The sequence below is a fragment of the Rattus norvegicus genome, chromosome 15, assembly GCF_021556685.1.
Source record: "Rattus norvegicus strain SHRSP/BbbUtx chromosome 15, alternate assembly SHRSP_T2T, whole genome shotgun sequence".
In the NCBI taxonomy this organism is placed as follows: domain Eukaryota; kingdom Metazoa; phylum Chordata; class Mammalia; order Rodentia; family Muridae; genus Rattus; species Rattus norvegicus.
In genome coordinates this window covers 10447021-10472107 of record NC_141548.1, presented here as the reverse complement: position 1 = coordinate 10472107, position 25087 = coordinate 10447021, and the positions used below count along the sequence as shown (strand labels likewise).

The 25087-nt window shown below is 46.1% G+C and overlaps 1 protein-coding gene and 2 long non-coding RNA genes across 8 annotated transcripts in view; 1 reads left to right on the top strand and 2 right to left on the bottom strand.

Moving 5' to 3' along the window:
* Nucleotides 1-25087, bottom strand: part of Ube2e2 (ubiquitin-conjugating enzyme E2E 2) — a 277992-nt gene that overhangs the window by 72259 nt on the left and 180646 nt on the right. The gene's annotated exons all lie outside the window — the stretch shown is intronic.
* Nucleotides 4716-15091, top strand: LOC148000811 (uncharacterized). Its single transcript, XR_015638209.1, has 3 exons — nucleotides 4716-5131; nucleotides 8226-8535; nucleotides 13580-15091. It is a non-coding gene; the product is annotated as an uncharacterized LOC148000811 (long non-coding RNA).
* On the bottom strand, nucleotides 7411-8684 carry LOC148000812 (uncharacterized). The gene is made up of 2 exons (XR_015638214.1): nucleotides 8375-8684; nucleotides 7411-7920 (listed from the first exon to the last, which is right to left on the bottom strand). It is a non-coding gene; the product is annotated as an uncharacterized LOC148000812 (long non-coding RNA).

Here is a 25087-nt window from a genome sequence, read left to right as displayed (position 1 = left end):
GTTAAACACTCTCAATGTAATGCTTAAGATGGCAATTTGGTTAATGATTACATCTCTTTAGTTCAGTGAAATAATGTAAAAACACAGACAAGAGATTTTTGATTTTTAATAAAAAGGGACAATAAGGAATTTAAATAAAGCTTCCACAGTTAAATCACCGCGGGCACCAGGCAGTCAGTGTGGCGCTCTATCCCAGGCTGAGCACACCATGAAGGCTGTTATAATACACGGGATGGGATGGGAACTTATTAAACACAATGTGCTAAAAATGAGAGCAAATAATTTGGATTTGTTAAGTTTACATTGTGGGCCAATATCCTTAGGTGGTGTTTGACTGCCAGTGCCATAAATCTTAGAATATCTAGTATAATAATTACGCTCTATATCTGTACCAACACAAACGACTTCACAGTCTTCGCCAGCAATGATGTCTGAAAACAGGTGACCTTTCCACTGTTTAGCTGACAGAAGGGCAAACCAATTTTGATAAATAATTTCGGATTAAAGGAATAAGGACCTAGCTGGTCCCTAAGCAATGTGGAAAGCAGTGTGGGGCATGGGCAGGCAATGGGCTTCCAGTGCAGAACTTGACCCAAACTCCCTGTGCTGAAGGGTCCCCGGGGACTTCCCTGCTCGCCATGGATTGTCACCACTCAACAGTCAAACCAGCGCATGACCAGTGATGTCTCTCATTTTAAGTCTCCAAGCAGAGGATTGGTCAACCGATGCTTTCGCACCACAGCATCAACAGCCTCGGCTTGGCTTACATACACTATACGTCCTCAGGTTCACTGCTGCATGAGGTAGGCTGCTGGCCTCACCCTGCCGTCAGGGTGCCCAGCAAACTTTGACATACTAGTGTATTTACCTTAGAATCACCAGATAGATACCTTGTAGAATTGTCACAGTGCAGTTCCTGACTCGAGATGCCAGAGCCGTGGGCTACCTGCTGAGGAAAGCTGCTAACGGGGAGTGGAACCATCCCAGCAGAAAGGAGTCTGTCGCAGTCAACAGAGATGGAAATGGAGTTGGGATTTAAGGACCCCTTTGACATCAGACATGGAGATGTAGAGTTTGGAAGTTTGCCCGGCTGGGTTCATGTCTTGCTTTGGGAATTGCAGTAAGTGATTGGATGAATCTCAGAAGAGACCTTGAACTTTGGACTTTTAACATTGTTGAGACTTCTATAGACTATGGGGACTTTGGAAGCTGGACTAAATGTTTTTGTATCATGGTATGTTTAGGTATGGCCCCCATAGACTCATGTGTTTGAACAAGCCTATGAGGGCTGGGGAGCGGAATGTGATGGTTTGTATTTGCTCGGCCCAGGGAGCAGCACTATTAGAAGGTGTGGCCCTGTTGGAGTAGGAGTGTCACTGTGGTTGTAGACTTAAGACCCTCACCCTAGCTACCTGGAAGTGATCTTCCACTAGCAGCTTTCAGATGACGATCTAGAACTCTCAGCTCTGCCTGCACCATGCCTGCCTGGATGCTGCCATGTTCCCACCTTGATGATAATGGACTGAACCTCTGAACCTGTAAGCCGGCCTCAAATACTTGTTGTCCTTAAGACTTGCCTTGGTCCTGGTGTTTGTTCACAGTAGTAAAACCCTAACTAAGACACTAAGACTATTGGAAAACACAGGCATTTATTTACAATTCATAACAGCAGCGAAATTACTGTTATGAAGTATGCAGTGAAAATAACATTATAGCTGGGGGGTCACTACAACAGCTCACCACTGGCTTAGAGGCAAAAGTTCAACAGAGGCTAAGCACCCAACAGAAGTATCCTGATGAGAGTGTCAGATTGGACTGGACTTCTGATGTCATAAAGACATTGAGGGTAAGAATGGCTGAATTTCTTTGTATACATGCATGAAATATAATAAAATCCATTTTGTATAATTAATATATGATAAAAACAATATGCAAATATCAAGAATGCTTGGAAAGCACAGGCCTTCATTATTTCAGGTGGGTAGGCTGCCCTGATTATAAACTAGGCAAAAGGAATGGGCACCAAAGATACCTGCCGAAAGACAGCCACTAAGAAAGGGCCTCTGGGAAAGAGACTGCAGATGTGGACCTCACAGGGCACAGGGGTGAAGACACTGGGTGTTGTGGTCAGGCTCTACCCAGGACTCAGTGATCACTGGGAGGTTGGCAGAGATCCTGAGAGACAGGTATACTGGAGAGTGGCAGAGAGGGGACTAGGCGTCGTCACTGTTTTCCTCCAGCTGACAAAACACCCAGGAGCATGAAAACGCCACGTCCTGATGGGTTTGGAGCACAACTGGAGCCACGGTACACAGGAAGCTAAGGCATGGCTGCCATCAATTTGAAGCCCACCTGGGCTACATAGTGAGCTCAAGGCCAGTGCTGCATTAGAGCAACACCTGGGTCAAAGCAGAGACAGAAACCAAGACCCCCTCCCGTGGCAAAATGATCCTTTGCCTCTCCATAGGCTAGCACAAGGGCAGAGTTTGAAATTGTGCCAAATACCACTGTTGGGGTGCAGTAAGAAATTCAAGTCTCCGTGGGTGAACTGGCTTTCAGAAAGTGCTGCTGCAGAGACAAACTGGGGCAAGAATGTAGATTTCAAGGACTGGAGTTCGAGCAAGAGCTTTATATGTAAAGCATCTGCTCCTGTTTTCAAAGGCTTGGGGGAGCAGTGGCCAGCATGCTGCTGCAAGTCCCTGCAAGGCTCGGCACTAGCAGGTTTCATTTCTTCTTTAACTTCTGCTGTCACTGTCACTCACGGAACCCAACAATGTGGTTCTAAGTTCAACTCTTCTTGAAGATCAAATGTGAAAATTCAAGTCAGATTACAGACTTCAAACATGATCTCAGAAAGGATCAACCAAGTTATACTTCTCCCACTTAATCTTATCTATTCACGATGCCAAAATCCTTCAAGAGATGTGATGGATGGGTTATGTTAAATAACATAATTTTAGAGGAAAAGAAAAACCCCAAACAGACCAAAAACCTTAAACTCCAAATATATCTATTTGTAGGGACAGACAGAGCTGCACTATGATCAAGCTGAATATTCTGGCATCTGCTGTGGTGAACCACACGCCCACAGACTCAGAGCTCCCAGACTGGCCGGCCATTGGTCCAGCCGACCAAGAGGACAGCATCTGTAACCTTCTTAGGAGCTTTCCCTGCAGGGACACTGCAATCTGTGTGAGGTAGGAAGGGCAAAATCACACTGGGAATTGTAGCAAGCCAGGAAGGAAAGGGCATAGCAGCCGTGACTCTGGAGACAGATACGACCCGGCTTTAAGATTTACTGGCAGATTCTGAAGTGTGAGCTGGACCTCCATATTGTAAACAAGGCCTTCTCTGGAAACCTGCCAATCTGCCAGATAAGAGCATATACAAGGTGTGTGTGTGTGTGTGTGTGTGTGTGTGTGTGTGTGTGTGTTAGATAGATGATAGATAGATAGATAGATAGATAGATGGATGTGTTTATTTTAGAAAGCAGAGAACCTCAAATGAAAAAAACCTATAAACTAGCATCAGACTTCATTTGTATCTTCAATAGATATACTCCTTCACTAAAAAACACAGCCGATCAGTGTTATATTCTCTTGAAATTTATTTAATTACATGTAATATAACGAGAAGTCAAGCCTGATGCATGCAAGATAAAATAGAACTCAGTGAACTTCCCATTGGCTTGGAGGGTTCGACTCTGCTTTAAAACTTGTTATGGAGGCGTGTGAACATCCTGTGTACCATACACAGAGAGGGTCTTACTGGACAGAGGAGAACATGGAACAAAGTCACCCAGTGTCCAGTGTTACCACAAAAGGCAAAGCCATAGTGTGAATATCATATCCTGCTAATACCTTATTCAGCTGAGATGGATCCATTTTTCTCTTTGTATTTGCTACAAGTTTCCTGCAGGACCCCCTACGGAGCTTAAAAATAATTTCCATAGGTTGTGCGTGTTGTGAAATTTCCATACAAATTCATCTGCTGTAGCCACAGCTCCTAGTGCAGTGGTGTTAGTGGGAGACAAATTCTTTGGGAGGTCACAGCCCTGGTGAATGGGACGTCACTTGAAAGGGACCTCAGACAGTACTCTCACCCTCAAGGAAGGGAGCACCAGCTAGGAGCATCGCCAGAGCCTGAGAACATTGGCACCCCGATCCTAAACTGACTTTCAGATACTAGAACTATAAGAGAGAAATTTCTCATGTTGAGTCAACCAGCCTAAGGCACTTTGTGATTGTACACTGGACTGAGACAAACTCTGAGAATATGGTGACCAAAAGATGCTTGTCTTAAGCTGGGCCCTGAGGTGTGCATCTGTCACACAGAGGCTGAGGTGGCTGAGGTGACAGGACGTTTGTGCCTAGGGTTTTGAGATCTGCCTGTGGGCAACACACTGAGATCTTGTCTCAGAATACACATTCTCTCTCTCCCCACTACCAACCCTCTCTCTCCAAAGAGTCCATGGAGATCCAAAAAGGGTCACATAAAAGCAAGCTTAGAGTATACTCAAAATACAGCAGGCATCCAGATACCGTGTTCTAATGGAGACCCAACAGGCTGTGAGATGGATTCCATCATGCTCAATTTAGAGATCAGGGAAACCAACAGGTGCATGACCGGCTCAAATTCATATAAGCAGCACGTCAGTTCTGGCCAGGATCCTCGTATCAGCTGTTTGCTCTGTTCCAGGCCTTCTGGGTTACATTACCTTTCCCCATTCTGAGGTGTTCCGTTAATGGTCGTCAGCTTCCTCTGTCAACTAAGCAGACATCTAGGACTATTTCTTAGTGATTGTCACCCAACGTAATTGTCCCCAAGCCAAGTGACTCGCTCTGTGAGTCCTGAGACTGCTTGCTAGAATCAGCAGATTATCAAGTGCATACTGTGCCGTTTCCTCAGTATGTGTGATGTAACACACTTTGTTCGGTTTTGGCCCTATGCCGCACACCTGTGAGTGGTGTGGGAGGAGGGTACCCGTACTTCCTTCCTTATGCATCGACTGCTCTGTTTTTTTCCTCAAAGAATAACATTTGACTAGAAGGAGAGAAAACACCCTGCTGAATTTGTATGCTGTCAGCTCCAGGGGCAATGAAGACAGCAGCAGGACAATTAACAAGAGAAGGTAAAATGCTGGATCAGGACGGGGGAGGAGTGGCCCACATTTGCTGAGCAGCAAAATTCCGTGGCTTGGGAGTCCGGGTGTGGGCATGTGTATATTTTCTTACAATAGGTTAAAATGAACACATATAATTCTAAATTTTAATAGTGTTTGCTTTCCACTACCAGAAATAATTCTGCAGTGTGGGTAAGGTCCCACTTGGCAATATCTTTGCAAGTGGTCTCCCATTACAGGGAAAAAGGTCAGTCCTCCAAATGTGTTCTGGGGCTAGAGAGATGGCTCAGTGGGTAAGGTGTCTGTTACTCTTGCAAAGGATCTAAGTTTGGTTCCAAGCACCCACACCAGGTGGCTCTCCAGTTGACACACCCAGGTAATACAACACCCTCTTCAGGCCTTTACGGACACCAGCACTCACACTAGTCTACATACACACACACACACACACACACACACACACACACACACACCCTAAAGCATTTCCTATTAAATACTTTATTCCCTTCAAGTATCTCACAAAATGCTTTGAGCTTACAAACCAAGTGACCGCCTAGCAGAGGTATGGTCCTGGGGTTGATTTGCAGCTTTACAAAAAAAAGAGAAAGGTTGGCAGTGGACAGACAGACAGACACAATATATAATTCATGGTTAGGGAGAGTGAACATTTACTCTTCCTGTGAGGTCTGTTTGAGAGGGATTCGGTAGGCATTCAATTGGAATGGCTTAAGCAATTCTGTAACCGAGTCCCACCATATACATTTAAGCAGAAAAGCCAGCTGGGAAGATGAGGGCTAAGTGGATTGAGACGCACACTGTGTAGAAAGCATTAGGAAGGCAAGAGTCAGTGGGCTCTTTCGGGGGGGGGGGGAATTTTTGTTACTATAGAATTTCAAATTGGCCACCACATAACCATGGATAGGCTCTGAGAGGCCAGGCAGTCCAGTATTTTCATGTTAAAATCAGACAATGAATTCGTTACTGACCTTCAATGAGAAAAGGTGATCAGGTCCTTTCCTGACTAACTATTACACTGCTAGTAGTGTAAATCATTTCATGACACTGGACCTGAAAAGCATGGCTCTCTATGTCACATAAGATTCATCTTTCTACCCGGAGCCACACACTGATCTTAGGTGCGGGAATATTAATCCATCTGTGAGCCTCCCCGCCCCCGGGGATCTTTGGTGATATTGGTCCATGAGAGCAAATGAGCAGAGATGACAGATGGGGTTTGGAAGCAATGTGAGCCTATGTGATGACGACACATCAGGGCCAGCTGCGACCAGGGGAGACAGATCAACTTTGGGGGTGATTCAAGGGGACGGGGGTCAGAATATCCAGGATGGGCAAAGGTCATGAAGGCTTAAGGTACCAGATACCTTATTAACATAGAGAGGCATTCCAGGAATCTCGGGTGCTAGCTGAATGGGTTATTTTAGGGAGAAAGGAAGTTGAATCTTAACCAAGGCTATGTGACATTCCACAAGTAGAGAGGTGTAGAGGTTAAGGTCAGAGAAGGGGAAGCCCTGCTAGTGAAGGGAGTCCTCCATTTTGCTCCAGAAAGCTATCTGTACAGTGGTAAACTTTGCATGAATAGCTGACATCACTAAGATGTTAAACAGACGTTCTTTCTAGATTGGCCCACTGTTCTAGAGGAGAGTCATTCTAGGGGACTGCAGTCACCCCAGTTCAAGTGCACTAAAGGTGTAATATATTGGCTTTAATAACTCATCATGTAAGACTTTGGAGTAAAGAAGCAAAAGCCCTCCAACAGCAGATTAATGAGCCACCTTACATCAGTAAGATACTGGGTGAAACGTTCTTCACTCTCTGCTCAGGGAGCCGCTTACCCTCAGAGGCCATCCCACTGCTCCTGTCTGGCTAAGTGCTTCTGCTTGGTCTGGTTATGCTTTTGTAGCTGGGGACAGGCCAGGAGCTTATGAGCAGAAGTGTGACCAGCTATGAGAATGATACACAAACCTCTTGCATGGAAACGGGGCCCAGGGTCAGTTTGTCGACTCTGCACATTTTAACTTATCATGAACATTGCAATCTTTGCGATAATCTCTGTAGTCTGCAAGCCCTGGTTCTTTCCCCTGCTGCGCCTACCCACAGAAATAATGGGTTATGTTCACTCACAGTTCCCAGAGGTACGAAGCAAGTGCTGTGTACGAAGTACAGAGAGTGTTAACAATGAAAACATCAAATTGAAATTAATACAATATGGTGACAGTAACATGGAAACATTTCTGAATTATGCTATGTAACAATATAATACTTCATCCTGAATGATGCTAAGCTTGTATTATTAAAAATGCTACAATGCATTTCAAATAAATTCCATAGTGGGGTATTTATGACAGATCACTTCAGCTCACTCCCAAGTTTACATGGCAACCAGAGCTCGATGGAATTACAGTTGGTTATAATTTCAGAAAACTCGACACAATAGGTGAAAATCACATTTAATATAAATGTCACATCATCATGTCACATTATTCTTGAGGTAGCAGTTTTATTGCAGTGGTTGGAGTTTTTGGAATATGTAATGCAATCAAGACATTTCAAGCAGAATATGTTAACTTCATATTGAAGATGTAATATACTCCAAATGGCATGATCGTGGGAAATAGACTGTATTTGTTTAATACCAGAGATATTTGCCTGGGACTGATGGTGAAAAGCCACGAGTGCTTGTGCTTTATTCCAGCAACCACACCATATCACAAACGCAAGTCATTACCTTTTATCTGTATAGCATTTTTAAAGTCATGCTTGTGATGAAACTGGATACTCTGTGGAATTGTAAAATTAACGTCAGTATGTAAAACTTCACATCCCCTTTCCCCAAGTATTGGTGAGAGAAGAATTAAGAACAGAACCTATCTGATCACACTGAGGAAAAACTGAGGGTTGATCATTTCGTTTATTAATGAAACTGACCAGGAAATGATCAAGCCTCAGGCTTTCCTCAGTGTGATGGACAGATGGATTCTGTTCTTAATTCTTCCAGGCAGTTACAAGATCATGACTGAAAGGTCACAGCTTCTTCAAATCAACAAGACAGAGCGCCTTATTTTCTGCTTTTGTTTCTCCCAAGGATGTCCATGCCTTCGGTTTCCCTAAGTGTGAACACGCCTCCGGCTTCCGTATATCTGAGCTTCGCTATCCTCTAAGGCCCAGCTGCTGTCTCCTGAAGACCTAAACACGCCCCCGCCCCCAACCTGCCCGGATGAGAAGACTTTTTACCTTTCTGTAATTATCAGGGGTCCCAGGGGTCTTGAGGTGACGCCTGTGCCTCTGTCTTCTGCTGCCTTGCTGGATGAAGCTACACATTTCTATGAAGTGATCACAGCACTCTCCCACTTTCTGCTCATCTACAGATGCGTCACACCCAGCAAAGCATCCTGGTAAGCTTTCTACATAAACCACAGGCAAGGCAGGGGTCTGAGAGCAGAGCTGGTCTACGTGGGTTCTGCCATCTCTGCAGAACACTGTGCGGCAGGCAAAGAGACTAGGTCAACCCAGGCAGCCGCGGCTTGAACCGGATCTGGAACTCAGCTTTGCTTGTCTGTCTGGCTTTTATATTAACTCCAACCACGAGTCAGATGACCTTGGCGAGGCAATTCAGTGGCTCAAATTACCAAACGAGGCAGACTTGGCTCAAATACAAACAGCTGTCGAAGTGTCTGTCACACACTGAGCTGAGGCTGCTTGGCATAGCTGTGCTCTGTGAGCATTGGCCAAGCCACTTTACCTGCTGTCAGGGGCATCTCATCCGTGAAGCAGAAATGAGCGTCTGACTTTATCAAAGCCATTAGACCTGAAATGAGGGTGGGGAAAAAGCTTCCTACTGTCAGAAGAAAACTGTTTGGTTTAAAGTATGTGTTCTTGTTTTCAAACTTTAAGTGCTAATCACGACTACATGAACTGATGCAGACTATGTTGAGAGAAGGGGTCTTCCTTCTGCCCTGTGATCTTACAGGGTTCAGAGACTCTAAAGCTCACACAGGACAGGAACCAGTTCTATCAGCCTGCGAATCTTTCCCAGGGTCTTCCTTAACACTGTAAGTCGCCCCAGGCATGCACGACCTGCTTCCATGCAGGGCTGCTTACACACCTGGGTCAGGAGGGGTTGCCACAGAGGTCCTGGGTGTGTGTGGACAGTTCTCCAGCACACAGCTGCAGTCCCCTCATCTGTGCAAACTCTGGGTAGTTTTAAGTGTTGTTTCATCATAGCGACGGTTCATTTACCCCCCGCCCCCACTTGTTTTCTCATAATTACAATTTGGAGATGGGCTAAAAGTCATCACACAACTCTTAATGCCCGTGCAATGAATCATGGGATAATTTACAATGCCTCTTAGTTTTATCGCTTGTATTTTCATCTTTGATCTTTATTTACCTGGGTAGGCTTACAGAAGAAAAAAGTCATTTTATTAGCTACAGAAATGTAACTGAATGGTAAAATTCATTTGAGAAGGAATAGATGTGTTTGGTAAAAAGCATCTGGCAAACTCTGAAAGCCTAACAGGCAGAAAATGTGTGACCGCAGATCTGTGTTCAGTTTAGATCACATGCCCATGTAAGTAAAGTGGAAAACTGAAGCCAAACGGAAGTCCACTTCAAACCGTCATTTACAGAAGGGATCTGAGTTGTCATGTCCTGTCCCGTGAGCTGGCGCTCCTTCCCCCATTTGGTGAACAGGAACTGTATTCCTGGCCACAGAGAGGACTTGCTTAGTCACACCTGAGGCCATTCCTTTCCTTTGCTAATGAAGCTTCGTGAATCACAGGCCTGGATTAGGCTACAGGAGGCCAGGCAGTCCCTACTTGTTGGGGTAACTGCACAGAAAAGCTGTACCTGTAGCTGTAAAGTGCATCACAATGTGTGTGAAATACTCCCCCAGGTGCTTCTAAGGGCCACAATTTGAATGTAGTTCAGCTAAACTCAAATTTTCCTCCGGTTCAGTAAATACCATATACAACGACATATGGAAAACTGTTTAATTTCAGCGTGCATATCCGTATGCCTTCAAGAACTGGTTTAGCAGCTGGGGGTTTTTCTTAGTTTCCGTATTGCTTTAGAAGGGCTGTCACTCTAGGTGCATTGTCTCGGTGTGACTTCTTGTGAGATGTGGAGGGAATGACCTGCTGTGTGCAGGCTGAGTACTGTGCATGGTCTGCTAGGAGGCGACCCTTCCCGAGAGCTCACTGTGAGGAACACTCATTTCCCAGCATGCTTTGCTCCCCTCCTCTAGCCTGACACCCCTGTCTTATGTTTCCCCACAATTTAGTTTTTGGTCTGATAGTTTTGGATGAGACTCGAGGTACAGCACAGAACAGTAGGCGTGAATAAGTAATTCTTCTAACTTCGTTGTTTTGCTTTTCTAATGTAATAAACGCCAAGAAATGCTACCATAAAACAATAATCAATAAGCACATCATGTAGATAAGAATGTTAATATACTTAAAGTTAATTAAGTTTTAGAGTAGTTAATGGGTATCTTAGTGAGGGTATCTATTACTGTGATAAAACACTCTGACCAAAATCAACTTGAAAGAGCCATGGGTTTACTTCATGTTACCTCAAGTAATTTATCCTCCAGGGCAGGAGCTCAACAGGGCAGGAGTCTGAGGGAAGAAGCAGCGGTGGAAGCCATGGGGCATTCGGCTCACTAGCTCTCTCCCCCTGGCTAGCCCAGCTTCCTTTCACCAGAACCCAGGAGGCCAGCAGCCCAGGGAGGCGCTACCCACAGTGAGCTAGGGCCTCCCACGTCAGTTACCAATCAAGAAAGTGCCCCACTCGATTGCTCTCAGGCCAGTCTGGTGGCTCCCTCTTCCCAAATGATCCAAACTGGTGCTCAGCTGACATAAAACTAGCTAGAACAATGGCCGTCTAAAAACGTGTCATCTCACAGAGAGAAATCAAAGCAGAACACAAGTGAGGAAAAGAAAACCTCTCTTCACCTCTCTCCTGAGGATTCTAGTGGCCTGTCGTGCTCACAGGTTAAACCGACAGTTAGTGAGATGATTGTGCCTAATTCTGAGGACTGCTTACAGCAGGACTCGTAGTCTCCGGATTGGGTAGCTGTCATCACCACCATGAGGTTGGAAGGATGGATGCCTGCTTGGCACTGTGTTCTAGCAGCAGTGAGCAGGCAGTATTTGTCTCCAGAAGAGAACTGGGTCTGAGGATTAGAGAAGTCTGTACCGACCAGTGTACTTATGGTTTTGTAAAGCTGTTTATCCGCAGTATCTCATTTATTACTCCCCATGTACTTTGAAGGCTCTTCAGACTTAAAAAAGCACACAGTGGGAGCTTTACATACCCAAGTTATAGGTGTCCACACCTTAGTCTTAGTCTTTTTACCTATACAATTTTCTTTTCTTTTTAAACATTTATTTATTTATTTATTTATTTATTTATTTATTTATTTATTTAATGTATATGCGTATGCTGTTGCTGACACAGCAGAAGAGGGCATCAGATCCCATTACAGATGGTTGTGAGCTACCATGTGCTTGTTGGGAATTGAACTCAGGACCATCTGGAAGAGCAGTCAGTGCTCTTAACCACTGAGCCATCTCTCCATCCCAATACCTATACAATTTTCAAAGGAGAAATCACTACATAAAAAAGAGAGCGCTCAACAATTCTTAGTTTTTTTAAAAAATTCTCTTACTTTTATTAAGTAATAATTTTGAGATGGACCTCACGTAGTTGGATGCGTCCACTCAGCTATGTGGCCGAGGGTGACCTTGAATTTGTGATCCTCCTGAGATTACAGATGTGAGCCCCCACACCCAGTGTATGTGGTGCTGGAATAGAGCCCAGAGGCTCATGGGAGCCAGGCAAGCACTCTGTGGCTAAACCCTGGGGAATTTGTCTGTCTTACAACCACATTTATCCCAACCGCCTTTAAAACAAACTGAGGATGTAGTGTACTTTGTAGTGTTCATGGCAAGGAGGAATTAGACTGGAAAACAGTGTTTCCAGTAGAAATAATAAACTTTTTTTTTTTTTGGTTCTTTTTTTCGGAGCTGGGGACCGAACCCAGGGCCTTGAGCTTCCTAGGTAAGCGCTCTACCACTGAGCTAAATCCCCAGCCCCGAAATAATAAACTTTTAAACAATCTGCCTACTTTCATCCAAAATTCAACATTTTTAATATACAGAGAGTATCACAAATACAACCAGAGGATTTAATTGAGACCTTTGAAATGGTTCACATTAGCCAGAAGAACACTGGAGGCCAGTGTGGTATGGAAGGAAGGACCGACAGGTAGGTCACGAAGCTTCTTACATGGAGCTGTCACTTTCTCAATGCTGTGGCCCAGATACTCAGGCACTGCTCCCCTCACACAGCAGTCATTTCACTGAGCATCCTGCTGAAAAGTCAGGCTCACCCTCAGCAGTTCACATGTCGTCACACGAGGAACAGGACAGAGCGCCCCAAGCTGGCTTGCTCTGAGCACCTGGGCTGTGGCTGCTTGAGACAGGAGTCACAGAGAAGGGGAGCCCAGCATGTGAGACAAACCTGGGGCTGTTATGCCTGTCTCTGTGGTCACTTTGTGGCATTCTGACGAATCCCTCCCCCTTGCTGACCCCACTAGGGCAGCAGCTGTCTGCCTCCTGCCCTTTTCAGAATGAGTTATAATGTATGTCGTCCTTCTCCCAGGGACAAAGCTTCCTTCTTTCCACTCCCACCAGAACTGTGCAGGAGCAATGGAGCCGTTCCCATGGTGTGACAACCCAACTGGCTCAAGTTATAGTGCGATTTTAAGTTAGGAATCCAAATTTACGACCCAGCTGGTCAGGGCCTAGAGAGGTGGCTCAGCAATTCAGAGTACTTGCTGCTCTTTCAGGACCGGATTTCAGCTCCTAGCACTCACGTCAGGGAGCTCGTAACTGCTTGTGTTAGCCGCTAACTGCGTTAACTTGTCAGGGTATTCATACCTCCTGCCTCAGCTGGCACCGGTACCCACCTGCACATATCCCGATCGATGTCCATAGCCATATGCTCCCTTGTTTTGCAAACATAACTTTTGCTCTTTGCTTTCAATCAAGTCTTTTAAAAAATTCACGAGGGGCTGGAGAGCTGGTTCAGCAGTGAGAACATTTGTTTCTCATCCAGGAGACCTGGGTTTGGTTCCCAGCACCCATCTCGGCTTCACAACCATGTCCAACACTAGTTCCTAAGCCTCCTCTCTTGACTCCTGCAGGCACTAAGAATGTATGCAGTGTGCATACAGGTCTACATGCAGGAAACACTCAAACACATACAATAGAGTAAATAAATCTAAAAAAAAAATTGATGGCGTTTAACATACAATTCTCAGAAAACACTATCTTTCACATTCAAGTAACTTAAGAGTCAACTGGGGACGGGCAGAATTGTGGGTGATGTATGCCGCAAAAGGAATTCGGTAAGACTGTGAGCATTCACTTGTAGGTCTTTGTGAGTAACTGTCCACATACGCACAGCAACGCAAGGCCATGAGCGCAGAACCCGCTTGATGCACTCTCTCCCAAGGCACTGCTCACAAGCAAGCCTGAAGTCTAGGGGGCAGCTACAGCGCTGTGACACTGAACAAGTCCACGCATGGATAGATAACGTGCACCAAGCTGACACACAAACTGTAGTGTTTTCCCTCTTCAACAATTTTCAACTGTAACACTAATGCTCATCTTTTTAAAAATTTCATACTGTCATCCGGAAATGTCCCCCCGAGGCCCACAGCAGTGAGACTGACAGCTTTCCAGTGTTTACATTTTAACCGTCAAACTTAACAGCCAAGAAGAATGGCATTCAGTGGCCAACATGATGCTTAAACAACTGGAGTAGCTTCATTAGAAACCACCAGCTGCATACTACTGTGAGTTCCTGGCACGAGACAACTAGCTGCATCCAGGCGTTTGTTTATTTGTTTGTTTTTGCCTTCATTATCTCTTTTGTTCTGGTACCTTCAAGAAATGAAAATGTATTAAAAAAAACCAGACAACACAGACACTTCTTGTCAGAGAATAGGGACATATCCGTCACTCTTACGGCGATGAGCCCGCATGAGAACTAGGTCTGAAGCTGCAGCAGAAATGAAGTGCACTCTGCCTCTCACGCATTGAAGTGGTTGGTTCCTGGCTACGGCTTGCTTGGCCTCTGTATAATTCAGCTGGTCCTGCTCCAGGGGACAGCAGATAGACCAGCTCTTCTATCCGTGCCTCCTGAGAGATGTCACTGTAGGCACGAGGAATGCGGAAGGAAGTTCTCAGCCACGTGACCGGCTCAGCTCCCCTTGGCTCTCCGCCTTCCCTGCCTCAGCTGTAAGCTGTGACAATATCGCTCCATGATGACACTGCGTGATAAGACGGGGTCCCTGGCAACAATCTGAAATCCTCAGACGCTTCCACCCTTAGTAGAGGAGTCCAGTGAACAGCAAGGTGGACAGTTGTTCTCTCTGTGGACAGTTGGTCCTTGTTCTCACTTTGTGACCCAGGTTGGAACTCACAGCCGTCCTACTGTGACTCTTGAGTGCACAGATCACAGACGCACACCAGCAAGGCCACTGCTATCAGCAATTTTACCTGGGTAGAAAAAGCTCGAGACCCCATATGTACAACAATGCCAAGCAACCAGAGCTTCCAGGGACTAAGCCACTACCTAAAGACTATACATGGACTGACCCTGGACTCTGAACTCTGACCCCATAGGTAGCAATGAATATCCTAGTAAGAGCACCAGTGGAAGGGGAAGCCCTGGGTCCTGCTAAGACTGAACCCCCAGTGAACGTGATTGTTGGGGAGAGGGTGGCAAGGGGGGGAGGATGGGGAGGGGAAAACCCATAAAGAAGGGGAGGAGGGAGGGGGATGTTTGCCCGGAAACCGGGAAAGGGAATAACACTCGAAATGTATATAAGAAATACTCAAGTTCATAATAATAAAAAAAAAAAAAAAAAGAAAAGAAAAAGCTCAAACTGAGCTCCTCTGGGCTCCATGCAACCGGTATGATTAGCATTTTCTGATGCAGGCAAATTCGACTGATGGCCCAGAAGGGGAAGGATATTTACTCAGTAGGTAAAATAAAATAGAAAAATATTTAACTTAAGATTTCAGTAGCTCACTGATCAGAATCAAATTTGAGACCTCCAAGTATCCCACTGTAATGAGTGTACACTGATTTCAATGTTCTGTCCTAGCACTGTGACCCTGCACTAATGTGCTGCCCTTTATAGTCTCATTAAAAAGGAATAATGAAATGAAGAGGTTATTTTAATGCATGTAATTACTTCTACATATATATTGAAGCTGCAAATTAAAACTTGCAGAAAATAAACTTGGTATATTTAAATAGATATTAGTCTGTAATTTTAAGATTGAGTAAATTTTCTTAATATTATAAAATAATTAAACTAAGGTCAATACAGGTAAATACACTTTGAAATGAAAATTCTTAAAAATTTTCTTTTCTGAGCTGGAGAGATGGCTCAGCGGTTAAGAGCACTGACTGCTCTTCCAGAGGTCCTGAGTTCAATTCCCAGCAACCACATGGTGGCTCACAGCCATCTGTAATGAGATCCGATGCCCTCTTCTGGTGTGTGTGAAGACAGCAACACTGTACTCATATACATAAAATAAACAAATCTTTAAAAAAACAATTCCCCGGGCTGGGGATTTAGCTCAGTGGTAGAGCGCTTACCTAGGAAGCGCAAGGCCCTGGGTTCGGTCCCCAGCTCCGAAAAAAAAAAAAAAAAAGAACAAAAAAAAAAAAACCAACAAAAAAAAACCAATTCCCCTTTCCTTAGAGGATCATATTTATGATTACTACAAGGCTCGTTTTCTAAGGTGTCAAGGAAAAGGAGGCATGGAAGCCATAATGCTACTATTGGTTTAAAGCTGGTCTTGACTTGGCTATTGGAGAACTTGGGATATATTGCCCATGAGAAAAATATTAATTTAGTAGACTGTGATTGTTGTTGTTTTTTAAACAAATCTCAGTGGTTTGATTTTACCAGTAGAGCCTGGGGAGCCAGATGCTAGTTCAGAGAGGCAGAGGAAGGACCCAACCGACCTCCTCTTCAGCCGATGATGTCCAACTGTCAAATACCCTCTCTTACACGCTCTCAAATAACCTCCTTCAAACTCAAAGTCCCTCCCCACTACTTCCTGTGCATCTCCCTATCAGTCCTCCTGAATCCCTTTACTGTTTTCTTCTTAACACTTCTATGCTCACTTCCTGTCAACTGGTTGCTTGCTCCGCCTCTTGACCTATGGTTGACTTTATTTAATCCTGTTTTCAATATTCAAGTAGAAAGCTCTTGGATTAAACAAATGTGCTAAGGCTGAGCCACTCCACTACTAAAAGCAGGTTTTGTCCAGTAAATAACACAGTCTTGGGGTTCACAGTCTGATCAAATATCCTGTACCATGTGATGGGCATTCTGATGGACAGTTTGACTGGACAGAGACACAGCCAGGATGTTGACAAGGCACATCTTTGAGGACTTTTTCTGAGATGATTAAGTGATTGGGGATAACTGTCATGAATGTGGGTGGCACCATGAAATAGGGTCAGCAACAGGATAAAAGGAGGAAGGGAGGAAGGCAGCTGAGCACAGCATTCCCTTCTCTGCTCTCTGACATGGTGAGGTAAGAGTTAAAGGTCTCATGCTCTCCCTGCCAGAGCCGCCCAGGTCACTCTGCCTTCCCCTCCATGATGGATCATATCCCCTCACACCGTGAGCCAAAATGAACGCTTTCCTTAAGCTGCTTTTGTTAAGTGGCTGGGCATAGCAACAGGAAAGGTGACTAATGCACAGAGAAGTCCGGACTTCCTTCTCAACCTCAACCGCTTGGGTCAAGACAGGCTCGTTTCTGCAAACAGAGGGTTATACAGTTGCGGTCTTTACACCATCAGTATGAACAGTTCCAGTACACACTCAGATAAGAATGCTTCCAAAGGTACAGGAAGAAAGAAAGATCTTTATCAAACACGAAAGGTAGACATGCCTCTCAGTAGCTGACCAAAGTTCCTAGAGGTGGGGCACACTAGTGCTTCATGGCCAAGTTTCATTCTGAAAAGATTATGAGGTCACTGACCCAGACAGACCCATTCAAAATTAAATTCTGAAAGGCTTCCTGTCTACCTACAAGCACCCTGATATCCACAGAAAAAATTTTCTTCGCAATAGTCTTAGCCATTAGAATAAAAGCAACTGCCTTAGTTTAAGGACAGTGGTTTTAAAAACAGAAGGTTCCTCTGCTGAACCTTAATGACAACCACTGTGCCGGATGGTCACTGCTTTTCTATATGTGACCAGTCTCCTTCACACCAGTATCTCATCTACATACAGTGCTCTGTTCAAATCCTAAGACAGAACCATTCTGTCTAAGCATACAGCACTGTGACGAGATGTGGTAGCTCCTGTTTTCCTACCCAAGGCATGGTGGACAGGGGCCGAGGTCTGCCACCTCATGCAGACCATGCAGCTGTCTGGCCTGAGAAAGAGATGTGCGTTTTAAATCCACGTAACAGATCACATGCGTTAACGGAACCTTTGAATGTCTATGTAATGTATCATTTCAATGGCTATAAAATGGCTAAATCATTTCCCGAAGCACTAAAAAGCCACCATATTAAACAACAGTGGTTTCCCCTCAGACACACATATTTTATTTCAGTGAGGTTGAATGTTTGTAATAATTTTCAATCGTGGGCTTGAGATAACACTGTGTGAGTAAAATAAACTGTTGTAGAAGGACTGTCCCAATCGGAGCCATGGCTTTGGGATTTCCCTTTCAGTCTGGGACTGCTGTTTCCCACAATATAGTCCCCTGTGTGTGTCCCAGAGTGAGGCTTTGCTGACATTCTGTTTGGTTAATTGTGTGTGTGGTGTGCATGTGTGTGTGGTGTGTGGTGTGTGTGTGTGTGCGCGCGCGCGCCCACACCAGTCAGTATGAGCACTAATGTCATCAATGGCCATTTGAGCATGAACAGAAATGTTCAGATCGGCTTCTTAGGTCAGTGTGTGGCTCTCATGTTAAGGCAGGCTGCCTCTCTTTCTCCAATTTTTGTTACCTAGTCATTCATTGCCTAAATAGCTATTAATGATACCATCCATGACCCAGGCCTTGAGTGAAGGAGACGGATATGACCTTCAAGGACCTAAGTGCAGACTGGCCTTAAGGAAGCACAAAAGTTAATGTGAATGCTACAGTAACATTCAGCTCATTAAACCTAATCACCACGCTTAACACCTAAGCCAGGAGGGAGAAAGAAACCAGGAAGACGTAGGATAGAGCCTATAAGGAAACAGAGCAAAGAACTTCTCTGCATGAACAGCTGCCCAGAGGAAGAGGAAATCCCAGTGTAAGAGAGATTTATTTGTGTGATTGGGCACATAAACCACAACTATTGGGGACCCATGGAGGCTAGAGAGGGCAACACATCTCTTGGAGCTGGTTGTGAGCTCCCTGACACAAGAAGTGAACTTGGGTCCTCTGAAAGAACAACAAGTGCTCTTGACAGCTGGGCCATCTCTCCAGCCCTACACCTTAAGGACAAGTAGAGGACAGCAGCATGGAAGCCCTCAAGTGTTGTCACCATCGGTCAGCCGGAATGTGGAAGCTTTCACCTACGTTTCATGATAGTTGCAGTGGGTCTGCAAAGCCAACCTGAAATTATGTCCTGTTTTCACAGAGTTTCAGAACCTCACGTGAGGTGTGAGTGTCATTTTTATTTTTTCCTAAGAGAGCCCCACTGTCAAGGACAGGATGGAGAGGTGCGGTCAATATCACATAAGGAGCTTGTGGAACTGTGTGCTCAGTCACTGTTAGAGGACTTCTCTTCTCAGTCCTTATCGGGATCAAAAGCAGATCACGTCACACCAGCAGGGACAGCCTTGCCCTGGAATACTACCAACTGTCTAGATATCTCTTGGTTCATGGACATCTCCACATGTCACCACGGTGACAATTTCATATCTTGATCTCATGACCAAGAAGTGGAAAGGAACCTATAAAATCTGCAACACATGCTTCTCTCCTCAGTAAAATTAAGGGACACGGCGTGCGCCTCAAGTTTTAAGGAAGTTCGGAGTGACGTACACCAGATTCTACGGTGATGAACATTGGTGTTTACTTACATTCACTGTCTAGAAAGAGATAAGAAGCCAAGTATTTTGGAAGCTGTGTGTCCAGGAGGCTGTGTATACACACTTTATCATACTATTTACTATTTTAACAAGAGACACACAGCATGTGTCTGAGTCATAGAACATTCTCCAGTGGGTTCAGGCCATGGTACCACTGTGACCAGTGGACCAAAGGGCACAAGACTTGTCCATTACTGACAGTGGATCATAGAGTATCTGGCAAGCACCAAAAAAGAAATCACAGCTGGTTTCACAGTCGGGGGAGGCTGACACACAAGGACCCTGGTTTCGGTGTAAGCTTGGGTTACATGGTGACTTTGATGTCAGGCTGGTCTACACAGTCAGACAAAGAGAGAAGTCACATGCATGTTACTGGAAGTCTGTGACAGAAAAAAACTTTCTTTTAAAAAAGTTTCTGGTGTGTTAGAAGGCTGAGCAGATTCTGTGGCTGACTGTGAGTCCCCACTGGGTCAGGGGTTACCTGGTATACAGCCAGTGGGCAGTAAAATGGAAATGGCACACAGGATTAGTCTTGGGAAAAGCACATTTACAAGTAACTCAGATTCCCATATTTCCAGGACCTTCCCTTTCATGACTAGAGACAAAAGCATAAGTCAGAACTGGCTGTGAAGGGGGTGCTGTTGTACTGCAGCCTAATTCAGTGCTGGCGAGAATGCCTGGCAGGTTCAGCTGGAGCCCCGTGTCTGCTCATCTGCATAAGGCATGGCCTCAGCAAATATTTATCCCTGACTGCTAGGAAGAGAGGTGGTTTTGTTGTTTGGACTGGGACCTAAGTAATGTGAGAGAATTATTACACAAACAGGACACCTGGGAAAATCAGATCAGACACAGATCAGGTGCTTTTGTGTGTCTCAATGTTTCCGAGGAGATGTGCATCAAATGTTACCATGTGCATTCCACTGTCCACAGTGAGCTGGGAGGGTGACTCATTCTGTGGCTGTCAGCCAACCTCCCACTCAGGTCATCAGAGAGGTGACACAGTGGGCTCTGCACAGAGCCATCAAGAAGCTTCCTCTCATCCCTGTGGAAAGGCTATTATTGCAATTGCCTACGCTGTCAGCCCCGGAGACCACACCTTAGTCCAGGGAGACAGGGTGGTCTGCCTCTGCTGGGGACTGAAGGCCAGCTTCTGCACTCCAGGCAACCCCAATTTCCTCCTCATTCTCTCACTAGCTACAGAAAGCCAGGAACTAAAATCTAAATTTACAGTTAATAATCTGAACACCAGAGAGCTTCCACTTAAACTACAAAGCAATGCTTTATAATAACATGCTTAAATATGAAACAGTCCTGAGCATAATGTCACAACAAGGGTAAATGTTGTACTCTGAAGGTCCCAAGTAGTCATTTCTTACTTTTGTCTGTGTTTAGTAAGTAAAAAAGTATATATGATATGTAAAACTTTTGTCACCTAATAATGCCTCAAGTGCTGTACAATTAGCAAATGCCTTTTAAAGCCATGTCATAGAGCTGTATATATGGACAATGCTATCACACAGGATCAATGCTACCTGACCAATACAGGGCCTGGTTCAGCCACAGGAACATCGGCCTGAGTTATAGGCTTCTCTGAGCAAGTCTGTAGGACTGGATAGTACCCTGTTTGCCCTACTCAAAGATGGTGGCATGGTCTCCATACACCAAGCTCTCCTCTCCAAGTTCTTCCATGAACACAAGGGCAGATGTACTTCATCGATTCCTATTCCCATATGAGTGGAAACAACACAACAGCTGCCTCCCACCCTGGCAGATGTTGGTTTATACTGTATGCTTCAGACACCCAACTGACATAATACAGGGTCAGTGGCTTGAGTTGTTTGAAACTGGACCTAAAACCCCTGGCACTTCTACATCAGAACTTAGGATTTACCTAACCAGTCTACTATCCCTTCAGAATTCTAAAATGCCAGTGACCAGAGTTTCTAAAAGTCTCTAGTGTTTCAAGTTTCCTTTTCTAGTTTGAGGAGATCATGAACTTGGCTTTCAATAAATAGGTTTCTTGGGATTTAAACAGTCAGCTGCAGGGCTTGGGGTCAGCAAGTGCAAGTGATGTTAGGAACAGCAGGAGGACAGGTGTGTGGGAGCAGGAGGACAGGTGTGTGGGAGCAGGAGGACAGGTGTGTGGGAGGCAGGAGGGCAGGTGTGTGGGAGCAGGAGGACAGGTGTGTGTGGGAGCAGGAGGACAGGTGTGTGTGGGGCAGGAGGACAGGTGTGTGTGGGGCAGGAGGACAGGTGTGTGTGGGAGCAGGAGGACAGGTGTGTGGGAGCAGGAGGACAGGTGTGTGGGGGGGGCAGGAGGGCAGGTGTGTGGGAGCAGGAGGACAGGTGTGTGTGGGAGCAGGAGGACAGGTGTGTGTGGGAGCAGGAGGACAGGTGTGTGGGAGCAGGAGGACAGGTGTGTGGGGGGCAGGAGGGCAGGTGTGTGGGAGCAGGAGGACAGGTGTGTGTGGGAGCAGGAGGGCAGGTGTGTGTGGGGCAGGAGGACAGGTGTGTGTGGGGCAGGAGGACAGGTGTGTGTGGGAGCAGGAGGACAGGTGTGTGGGAGCAGGAGGACAGGTGTGTGTGGGGGGCAGGAGGGCAGGTGTGTGGGAGCAGGAGGACAGGTGTGTATGGGAGCAGGAGGACAGGTGTGTGTGGGAGCAGGAGGACAGGTGTGTGGGAGCAGGAGGACAGGTGTGTGGGAGCAGGAGGACAGGTGTGTGTGGGGGGCAGGAGGGCAGGTGTGTGGGAGCAGGAGGACAGGTGTGTATGGGAGCAGGAGGACAGGTGTGTGGGAGCAGGAGGACAGGTGTGTGTGGGGGGCAGGAGGGCAGGTGTGTGGGAGCAGGAGGACAGGTGTGTATGGGAGCAGGAGGACAGGTGTGTGGGAGCAGGAGGACAGGTGTGTGTGGGGCAGGAGGACAGGTGTGTGTGGGAGCAGGAGGACAGGTGTGTGGGAGCAGGAGGACAGGTGTGTGTGGGGGGCAGGAGGGCAGGTGTGTGGGGGGCAGGAGGGCAGGTGTGTATGGGAGCAGGAGGACAGGTGTGTGTGGGAGCAGGAGGACAGGTGTGTGGGAGCAGGAGGACAGGTGTGTGGGGGGCAGGAGGGCAGATGTGTGTGGGAGCAGGAGGACAGGTGTAGGCAAATGGGCAGCAAACTGCTTAGAACATCTTTTTCTTTTCTTGTTTTAAACATTTCTTTGAACGATGAGCATTGTGTGTATGTTACTATGTGTGGGTATGCGCACCTGAATGGAAGTGTGTGAGGAGGTCAGAAGAGGGTGTCAGATCCCCTGGAGCTGGCGTTACATGTAGGTTGTTGTGAGCCGCCTGATATGAGTACTGGGAACCAGACCGTGCACTCCTCAAGAGCAGTCTGTGCTCTTGCCCACTAAGGCACCTGTCTAGGACCCTTTCCTTTACTTACTTATGATTTCCTTTAAAACAAAAATCTTAGTGAAACAGTAACTCGGATTTTTAGGGTTATTTCAAGTCTGAGAGCAATTTCTCCCCAAGCACAATTTCGAAGTAGTATACAACCAGACTTGACGGAAACATTAAGATTTCTCTTACTTTGTTCTTTATCTCTGCATCTCCCCTACGGGCTCCACACTTGAAACCACTGACAGGTTTATCTGTCTGCCATGACCTGTCCCCACTTCCTTTCTCTAAGGAAACACCGTTTTTGTTCACTGTTCAAAGTGTTCTTCTCACACAGCATGGACTTGGTGAGATAACCCAGATTAATAGCCTGCATCTTCCCAGGCATTTGTTCTATAAAGACAAGAATGCCTAGACGTGACCAGCGTTCTCCATCCACCAGTGCCTCTTGCAGAGGGATTGCTGGTGTTGGAAGGCCTTCAGCTCTGAAGGTCAGGTGCAGAATGGGCTGGCGGCTACCACACTCTAGTCACCCTCTGGTGGGGACAGAGAGAAGTAAGAACAATGCACTTTGGCTGAAACCTAGTTTACTGAACACCCAGAAGCAAAAGTATCTTTTCCATTCCATTTCCAGAAGCTTGGGCCAACAGCAGGGCCCACATCCTGTAGGGGAGGGAACAGCTCTGGAGGACAGGGTGGGGAACATTTATTCTAAATGCACGTACCCTACATAAACAATACCTTTCAACAAAGTAAAATGACATAAATATGGTTTATGGTTTCAAACCATGTAAGCTGCCTCCGTCCATTAATATGGGGACAGGGCCCTAGGCAGCAATAACTAATTCCGTAAATACATCAAGAGTACCTCAATCCATGATGCACAATCTAATGAAAAGACAAATACTTTAATTATTAATTAAACAAGTGAAGGCCATGAAGAGCCCAATGGCTGCCAGTCATCAACTGTCTGTTTCCATAACTTCATACCAGCCAAATGCTCAAAACTGAGCTACTGCTGCGGTTAGAATAGGAATGGCCTTCACAGGCTCACACATTTCAATGTTTGGTCCCCACTTGTAAAACTGTATTTGGGAAGAATAAGGAGATGAGGCTTTGTTGAAAGAGGCATGTCTCTTAAAGAGCCCACGCTATCCCCAGCTAGCGCTCGGCCTTGTGCTTACAGATAGGGCACTGGCTCTCAGCTACCGCTCACTGCTCCAGGGCTACGCCTGCCTGCCTGTTGCTCTGCTCCCTGGCACGGTGGTCATGGACTCGCCCTCTGAGATAGTAAGATCCAATAAACTCTTCCTTCTGTAAGCTGCCTTGGTCATGATGTCTCACCACAGTAGAACAGCATCCTAACTAAGACGACTACTGTGAAAAGTCCGTGAAGTATCATTTGAGAACACTGTCCCTTTTAATCTAGACCTTTCGAGTTTAGACATAAGGGGTTTGTGGGCTGGGCAATGACGGATAGATAAGCACGAGGCTCTGACTTTAGTTCTGTCATAAGCAAGTAAAAGCCAGGTGTAGCAGTGTGCCTGCAACTCCAGTGCCAGGAAGGCAGACAGGAGGATCCTAGGGACTCCAGGCCAGCCGGGGTAGCTGAAACGCCTCACTTAGAGACCCTGGATGTAAAAAGGGTGATAGAGAAGGCAGCCAAGTCAGCCTATGACCTCCATAAGCAGTGCATGGGTGTGCATCCACCACACACATGTGCCACAAACACACGTAACGTGTGGACTCTGAAGGCAGAGGAGCACACGATCTGGCTTTGAGCCCCTTCTGCCAGCCTTGTGCTCAGCCTGTTGCTTGGACTCCTCCATATCTACAGAATGAGTCCAGTGACAGCTCTGTTACCTCACTCCTGGCTTCAGCCTCCCTTCTGGTCCAGTGACAGCTCTGTCACCTCACTCACTCCTGGCTTCAGCTTCCCTTCTGTTGACTCCAGTGTATGAAGACCTGTGTTTCAACAACCTTAAGTCCAGACCCTGCCCATCCATTCCTCTTCCTTGTGTGTTCAGGAGCCTGACTCATACCCTACTCCCCTTGCTCTTCTGCTCTCCGTAAAAATGCCTCACAGTGTTAGCCCAGAGGTTGGCAGAATGCCTACAAGTGAATGAAAGGAACTCTGCAGCCAACTCGAGAGTGCAGGGGACTGTCCAGGACCGCCCAGTGACCGTTCCCAGTGGCTGGTCTCGAGAGCTCTGCCCCCACTGTATCCACAGCACGCACATTTAAACTTGTCGATTTCACAGCATCTCTCAATTTTTCTCACATTGATCAAATAAATGACCAGTTGTCCAGTGTATGGACCATAATGCTTCCAGAGGGAAAGGATATAGATCTCTATTCTGTGAGAACATACGAATAGTCTACAATATGGAGACGACTGAAGCCAGTTCTGACTGAAGAACCAAATGGGCAGA